General features: G+C 41.6%; 1 long non-coding RNA gene across 1 annotated transcript; it reads left to right on the top strand.

The window, feature by feature from the left end:
• The first annotated feature begins 6318 nt into the window (after positions 1–6318).
• Positions 6319–7911, top strand: LOC131895086 (uncharacterized). Its single transcript, XR_009375095.1, has 2 exons — positions 6319–6472; positions 7260–7911. It is a non-coding gene; the product is annotated as an uncharacterized LOC131895086 (long non-coding RNA).
• Positions 7912–9061: the final 1150 nt, after the last annotated feature.

The following is a 9061-nucleotide window of genomic DNA, read 5'->3' as shown; positions in this document are numbered from 1 at the left end:
GATAAGACGTAGATTATTGAATCTACTCTAAAAAAAAGATATAGAAATGATAGAATAAAAGGTAGATTATTGAATCTACTCTGAAAAAATGAGAGGATATAGATATGATATAGATAAAAAAGTAGATGATTGAATCTATTTTTAAAAGACAACTACTAGTTTTAAATACTTTACATTGGATTGGATTTTTATATTGTATACAAATTATATATATTGAGATTGATATTGTTAGAAAATGCTGTATGTATATTGCTAATCTTGTTCAGGATATTGTACCTATACAGTTCATTTAACAATTTGCTAATACTTGAAAGTTATTATTATCAACTATTAGGATATAGAGAAATGAGAATTAGTAGTTAGTCTTTACAGTTGAACTTGTCATCATATTAGGTGTTTTCAAGGTTAAGCAGAGATATATTTTAGATAGACAAGTCATCTTCAAATCCTTCAGAGATCTACAGAATATGGCATTTAAATGTTTTAATAACTTACATTTGCTGTGGGATGTTCTGTATGGCAAATGTGTTGCTGATTAGTCAATAAATAAAACACTGATTGGCCATTGGCTAGGCAGGAAGTGTAGGCGGGACAAGTAGGAGAATAAAGCTGGGAAGTGGAAGGCTGAGTCAGAGAGACACTGCCAGCCGCCACAATGAGAAACAGCGTGTGAAGATGCCGGTAAGCTACAAGCCATGTGGCAAGGTATAGATTTATAGAGATGGATTAATTTGAGCTGTAGGAACAGTTAGCAAGAAGCCTGCCATGGCCATACAGTTTGTAACCAATATAAGTCTCTGTGTTTACTTGGTCGGGTCTGAGACTGTGGGACTGGCAGGTAATAGAGATTTATTATCAACTATTAGGATATAGAGAAATGAGAATTAGTAGTTAGTCATTACAGTTGAACTTGTCATCATATTAGGTGTTTTCAAGGTTAAGCAGAGATATATTTTAGATAGACAGGTCATCTTCAAATCCTTCAGAGATCTACAGAATATGGCATTTAAATGTTTTAATAACTTACAATTTTTTCTTTTTTTATGATTATGAGACATGTTGGCTCCTGGCAGCATCAATCTACTTCAGAGAAGATATGGGCATTGAAGAAACTGCATATGGAGTTAACTTTCATTATGGCAAGGTACCCACTGGGCAACAAAGTGCCCTCGTATCAACTGCTGAGAGTATGCTATTCAAAATGGACCAAGAGGACACAAAGCAAAGGACTACCGATCCTTGCCAAAACAAGTGTGGTTGTGGCTTTAGCAGCAGGCATCCTCTGATGCCAAGACTATATGGCACCATCGCTAAAGTGGCCTTTGCAATCTGGAAAAGGTACAGGGCCCCCTTCTAAGAAGGCAACTCAACAGGCAATGGACTGATGTCTTCTGGTATGCAGTGGAACAGTAGCTGAAACAGTTATTCTTGAAAGAATAACTAGGCTGATAGAGCCTAACCTCTCAATGGTAGAATGACATTTAATAAAGGAGATGAAGCCACCCACAAGCCGAGAAGAGTGGGATGTGGAGAAGAACAGGATGCCAAGATGAAGCCATCCACAAGCTGAGAAGAATAAGCAGATGAATTCCAGAAACACCAGCAATTTCCAGGATTTAAAATCCTGAATCATGACAGGACACTGGTAGAATTCAATTTTATCTGGTACATGGAACACTCATGCCGATTGTGAGGTCGAGCTGTAGGCCTTGTGTATATCCTACTTCACAAATGAGTCTGTCAGATATGCTAAGCCTGCAGGCTGAAGATGATGCCCCAACATTGCAGAAAACCTCAGGTGACTGTCCAGACAGCTGGCTGTTTCTGTCAACTCAAAATTTTCCACAAGTTGCTTGTTTGCAATTCCTGTTTTACTCGGTAATATTATTTCCTTCTTGGTCTCTGAGGGAGTTGAAAATTAGATAGCCATAGTTACATTTTTCCTTCTTAAGAAATTTCAAAAAAAAAAAAAGAAACTAAGAGATGAAAAGTATATAAGTTTGTAGGAATATTACAAGACAATTTTCTGTTGGTAATACAAGATCAGGTAGAAAGTGAATTTGGTACATTTTAAAGTCACAAAAATAGAGTAGATAATGTAATATTTTGTCTAAATTTGTCAAATTGCTGATGTATTTATTGCTGGTATATATTGTATATAGTTGTTGTACTTATTGTATATAGTTTTTCTTATATTATTTATAAATTTTATTCTTTATTTTTAATAGACCAAAAAGGGGGAATGTGGTGATGTTTTATTTGTGCTGAATTGTGGTGATATTTTATTTGCATTTTAATAAATAGAGCATGCCTGGAGATCAAAAGGAAAATGGCCAGCCACTTTTAAGTAAACCCAGGAATCAGGCAGTGGTAGCACATACCTTAATCCCGTCAAAAGGCAGACAGGGTCACTATGTGTTCAAGGAGGCACCAGGGAACAGCCTAGTGTGGCGCCTTTAAACCCAGCACCAACTATAGAAACCTGGAGGTCTGTACAGACAGGCATTGACAAGGAAGTGTGGTAGCAGGGCTAAGAGCCAATGAGAAGACAGAACAGCAAGGCAATAAATGTGAGGGTAAGAAAGAAAGTAGGTCACTTTTGGTAGCTGCAGGGCTGGAGAGGTAAGATTGGTGGCTATCACTATTTCCCTGATCTCTAAGGCTTTCACCCCTATATTTGGCTTTGTGTTTTTTATTTATTTAAGACTGTTTAGAAATTTGTTTACAACCATGAAACACTATGAAGAGGGTGAATACAATTCCTCAGTAAAATTCAGATGCCCCACTTCCTAGAAGTAGAAAAACAATCATAACATTAGCACAAAAGCAGAAAATACCCAGGATAGCATGAGCACACCTCATTAGAGGTCAGTGCTTCACAGGTATTGTGGCAAGTACAGCCTACAACTGAAACAAGGCACATTGTCAGGAAAAGATGAATCTGAGTTAAGTTACAGTTGTAAACACATGTGGTTTAGTCTCTTTGGATTTTAGGTATGTACCAAAAATGCACCCTGGAGTACACATGGCCTCTTCATCAAGACATGCATGGAAATGTTATTCACATGTACAGAAAGAATCTGGATTCCACCTGGCTTCTTGGAGTATGCCTTTAGTCCCAGCACTCTAAAGGCAGGAGAGGACGAGGAGGCAGAAGTGGAGATAGAAGGGGAGGCAAAGGCTGAGATGGAGGTGAAGGCAGAGGGGGAGGCAGGCAGATCTTTGTGAGTTCAATGTTGCCTGTTCGATGTAGTCAGTTCTAGGACATGCTGGGCTATGGAGAGGGTCCCTGTCTCAAGAATCTAAAAGTGAGTTAATAAATAAATTATTTTGTTTAGTATATGTAACCCTGGAAAAAGATAATGACAAATGTCTCAGAGGCCAAAGTGTAACAAACTCTGATACTATTAGAGCACAGAGTAGCACAAAGAGTTGAAGGTTCAGGAGATGCCAGTTTTCTTCTCTCCCTTCTTCCACAGTGAGTGACAGACCTTCACAGACTCCAGCATGTGCATGCTGAGGTGTGTTTGAGGCTTTTTAAAGCTATGATGGCTATGCTCAAGTGGATTCCACTTCCTCTTGTTGTGGAGGACAGTGGGCTTCTCTTCTGCCATGACTGACTTGATGGCTTCAGCTCCTTCAGCTTTCGTGGAGTTGATTTGTCTAGCTCTTTTTGGTCTCATCTTGCCCATGAACCCTAGGTCTACTGAGCCTACAGAGTGTGACCTTCTGAGCTTTCCCTCCATTTGCTTGTCTGTGTTGTCAATATCTCCTTCTGGCCTCAGCACTAGCCACAGCTTCTCTCCTTCCACAAGGTCCTGATACTGGATTCTGGCTAGAGATTCTCCATGAAGCAGATTAGAGCGTCTCTCTTCCTTCATCCTCAACTGGTTTAAGGGTGTGCTGATGACACCTTACCTTTACTGGGCCTGATTGCTCCTGAAGACTATGGAGTCTTGGCATTGGGTGGCTGTGTGAACCTGGAATTAGTTTAGTTCAGAGAGGTAGTTAAGCAGTTGGGAAGGTGAACTTCTGCCATCAGTGTAGTCATGTCTGCAAGTCTATGCTGGAGGCCAACACACTGCGCATGTCCCAGGATCATCTTGACCATGACTGCTGCTTTCCCTGGTGGCATTGTCAGAAGCAAGCTTCTGCCCTAGGCTCCCAGCATCAGTGAAGTGCAAGGGATGCTGCATGTCGGGGTGTGCTAAAGGGAGGAGAGATGGGTCTTGTTTCTCTTTCGTGCACTCATAGGCATCCAGAGGCATTGACAGATTTGCTGCCATCTCATGCAGGTTGTCATTCTATATTCCAGGGATAGAGCTTGTGGCAATACCAGGAATTCTGAAGATTGAGGATGGGGACTGTTAATGACTTGTCCCCATCAATAGTTGGTGTCCTTATCTGGGAATGCAGGGTGTAGGAGTAGCAGAGATCTATTCTGCAGCTGAGGGAGTGTCTGGTTTGAGGTGTGATTCCCAGGGAAGTCTCCCTTTGCACCACTGAAAAAGAGTCAAGGAAGAAGTCAGTCCCTGGTAAGTGGGATGCCCCCTCCTTTCAGTGCACATCTGTACTTAGGCCCCTACAACAGCTGGATGACATTAGTAGGATCTCTGCCACAGCTGCAGATATTCAGAAACATAAGTCAAAGTTGAGTTCCAGTTTTAAACACATTCAGTTAAGTCTCTTGGGATTTGGGGTAGGTACCAAAAATGTACCTTGGCTTACACATGTCCTCTTCATCCAATTATGCTTGGAAATCTGGATATTCATATAAACAGAAAGAAACTTGATTCCATTTACTTTGTGCAAGCATTCTGTTAGTCTCAGCACTCTTCAGGCAGGGCCAGGGTCAGGGCAGTTGCAAAGGCAGAGATAGTGGCAGAGGTAGAGGCAGGCTGATGTTAGTCATTTCAAAGCTAGTCTGTTAAACATATTTATGAACATGCAAGGTTATGGAGAGAAAACCTGTCTCAAGAATCTAAAAGCAAACCAATAAACAAATGAGTTATATTTCCTATGTGTCACACTGTAAAATGAAATGCCAAATGCCTCAGAGGCCATAGTGTGAGTAACCCTGATGTTATTAGAGTACAAAGTATGTCAAGGTGTTGAATGTTCAGAGACAGGCCAGGATGGAGCAACACACCAGCTACTCAAGAATTCCTGGTTGTAGTTAACAGATGGTTTCTCAGGGAAGTAAAGCATTTGTTACTAGAAAAAGAAACAGATATTTGAGAGGGGGTCCTAGAGAACAGGAGGACATCTTTTCTATTGCTACCTCAGTAAGTGTGTTAATATCTAGATTATATAAAATTAGATAAAATACATAAATCATAAGAAATCAGGCAACCCAGGTAGTAAAGGACAAAGAAAAAGACATTCTACTCTGATATAATAAAAAGATAATAAGCACATACAGATGTTCTGATTGAAGAGGAATCAGGGAAGTACATAGTGATGGATGACACACAAAAACACACACACAAAAATTAAAGTATTAAAAGGATGATTTCAAAGATGGATACAACTTCAGACATACATCATTATGAATGAATCCCTTCTCAGCAAGATGTTCAACCTTGTATATTTTCTCTTTAAGGTGGGTGCTTGATAGTATATACATGGAATCCTGTATTTCATTTAATGAAATTTTAGGAGGATATCTGTCCCAGACCAGTAATGATTAAAGGACTAGGGTAAGTGGTTCAAAATGGGAGGAAGTGTTGGAAGAACAGGAGTGTGTTCACTATACAGTATACACTATAGGAAACATACCAAGTTCAAAGACTTTTATTTGAAAATAAAAGTCAAAGAGAATAATTACTTTTACCTTAAATAAACACTACCAGTAATTTATAGTATATGATATATTTATGTAACACATATTTCTAGTTTGGCAACATGAATAGTAGCAAAGGTATGAAGAAACCATCAAAGCCTTCTATATATATACTTATTCATGGATGATATAACTGACTTTAGTTTCTTCAGTCACTTTTAGTGTCTTCAAATATTTACAGGTATAGAAACTATGTCAGACATTTTTATGGGGTGGCTTGAGTATGGTAGGCTGAGCCGAGTGGGAATGAGGCCTCACAGGGCATACTGCAGGGGGCCTGCATGAAGCCAGGGAGAGAGGCTTTCTAGAAACCAGTCTGGCTTGCGGCTTGTCCAGGGCTGGGAAAGGCAGAGGTACTAACTTGACCTTCCCAGGTGGGGGCAGCTCATAGTGGGATGGAGAGAGCTACTTACAAACACTGCTCTCTCTCTGGTCTTTGAGCATCCCAGCGTTTTAACAGGGCCTCGGCCATCACATGGCACATCCTGTAGTGATGTGGTGCTTGGGTCTGTTCTGGGATCTTTGTTGCACTTGAAATTTAGCAGAGCCTGGGTGGATGAATTGCCATTTTTTTTCTCACTCTTCTTTTCCAGTGTGTGAAGGACCTGCATGGAGCATGTGCTTTCTGAGGTGAGTTCGAGGCTTTTTAAAGCTGTCTTATATTTTCTTCCTCTTGGTCTTGGGGATGGTGGGCTTCTCTTGTGTCTTGACTCTGTAACTTGATGGCTTCAGCTGCTGTATTTTGCTGAAATTGTTTTTCCTAGTTCTCTTAGTTCCGTCTTGCCCCTGCACCCTAGTTACCCTGGGCCGGCTGGGTGTGGCTTCCTGACCTTTGCCTTCCAAATGTTTGTTGTTCATGTTGTCAATAACCCCTTCACTAGCCGCAGCATTGGCCCCAGCCTCTCTACCCTCCACCAGGTCCTGGTGCTGGATTTGGGCCTGAAGAGCTCCATGAAGCAGATAAGATAATTTCTTTCTTGCTCCCCTATTCAGAGAGTCCTATGATCCTGGAGCATTCCTGAACCTGATCCCTCCTGATGACTGTGGAGTCTTTGGAATGGATTGCTGTAGGATTTTCCCAGTAGTCTAGGTCAGTGAGGGAGTTTAAGAGTTGAGGAAGGTGAATATCTGACAGCACTGTAGTCATGTCTTCCAAGTCAATGCTTGAGACCTTGACAATCTACAAAGACCCAGGCTCTCCTAGACCAAGGCTATTTCTTCCCAAGATGGCATTATCAGAAGCTGGGTTCTGCCTTAGTCTCCCATCATCAATGTAGTTCAGGAGCTGCTGCATGTCAGGGTGTGCTAAAGGGAGGAGGGCTGAGCCTTGGTTTTCTGTACTGCCCTCATAGGCATTCAGCAGCTTTGATTGCTCAGCAGTCATCTCTTCCACATTGCTATTCTCTGTTTGTTCCAGGCTTGGAGCTGGAGGCAAAGAAGGAATTCTGAAGGACTGTGAATGAGGGCAGTTAATGACTTGTCCCCATCAACAGGTGGTATCTTCATCTGGGTATCCTGGGTGCAGACATTGCAGCAGTCAGGACTCTGTAGCAGACAGAGTGTCAGGCCTGAAGGTGTCAATCTTCAGGCTGTCTCCATTTCCACCACTGGAAGAGTCAAGGAAGGAGTCAGTGCCTGGTAAGTGAGATGATCCCCTCCTTTCAGTGCACCTCAGCACTCAGGTTCCTTCAGTAGTGGGCCAGGCATTCCTATGAGCTATGCTTGAGTAGCAATGGTACCGCCTCGGTTTACAGACACTTAGTAACTACTCAGTTGTTCCTGGTGAACATTCCCTGTCCTGTTTTCGGAGGAGTGTTAATCTGAGTATTTCATTGTTGTAATAGATCACGGCCCCAAAAATTCATAGCTATATTAGCCACATATGGTTTTAATTTTCCTCTCTTCCCTTCTGGACATATACATTCAAGCGATCTTGTGCTTTGTTTCACTTGAGATAAGGTTCCAATCTCTAACAGCTGAATGTTTACCTCCTGAAGCAGCCAATTTGGATGCCAAAATTCTGGTGCAATTATTGTCACACGTGTCTACCAAACCATCCAAAAATGTCATTTATTCGTATTTTTAATATTGGTCTTTGTTCATTTATAAAATTTTGTCAAAAAATTTGCTTCATGGTTTCTCCTGAATTTTCTATTCTCTCTGCCTCAACTGTTCTATCACCCCAAGCAGCCTGGTTTATTCCAATAGGCATCTGGTTATTTAATTGCTCTGAGAAGGGGTTTCTTCTATGATGGCAGGAAAGGTCAGAAGTGAATTTTCTGTGGGGGCCTGCATGAGGCCCTTCTGGGAGTTTCCCAAGGACTGAGGCAAAGGATTAGCTTGTCTGTCCCTTGTTGATCTGCATTCATTGGTCCAATGTTTACCCTTACCACACCTTCTGCATAATCCTGAATGGAGGGGTATTCTGTTGCCATTGTTCCTTGAATAAACCTTCTTTCTAGGAATGCCTTGTTTACATTCCCTTTTCAAATGACCTTCTTTTCCACACCCAAAACATATGACATATTTCCTCAAAACTTTTGTAATTGCTTCTCCTATCCACATATGATCATGGTCATGAGACTCAACATGGCCACACGTTGGGTGCCAAATGTAGACAAATTTCTAAACAGTTTTATTAAATAAGAAACACAGTGCCAAATACAGGGGTAAAATCCATAGAGATCAGAGTGATAGCCACCAACTAACCTTAGCTCACCACGTCGCCATAGCTTCCCAAGAGATCCTTTTCCTGTGTAACCTGTACCTTTATTGCCTTGCTGTTTTGCCTTTTCATTGGCTCTTAACCCAGCCACCTCACTTCCTCATCACTGCCTCTATATACAGACCTCCAGGTCTCTATGGTTGGTAGTGGGATTAAAGGCATGTGCCACCATGCTTGGCTATGTCCTTGAACACATAGAGACTGTCTGCTTGTGATCAGATTAAGGTCATGTGCCACCACTGCCTGACTTCTGTTTATGGCTGTCTATGACCTCTGATCTCCAGGCAAACTTCATTTATTAACATACAAATAAAATATCACATTTCAGCACAAATACAATATCACCACACAGCTCCCCTCCTGTCAGTGCTTCCCATGGGATCCCACTGGAGAACACCTGGATAGGAGAGTGCCAATGTAGGCTTCTGTCCCTGGTCAGTCAATGCAGTCACCATGGTCATTCCAGCTGGTAGGTAGGGGTAGGCACTGTCCAT

The sequence above is a fragment of the Peromyscus eremicus genome, chromosome 1 (assembly GCF_949786415.1).
Source record: "Peromyscus eremicus chromosome 1, PerEre_H2_v1, whole genome shotgun sequence".
NCBI classification, from domain to species: Eukaryota; Metazoa; Chordata; class Mammalia; order Rodentia; family Cricetidae; genus Peromyscus; species Peromyscus eremicus.
Note: the sequence above shows the minus strand (reverse complement) of the source record. Positions and strands in the feature narration are given on the sequence as shown.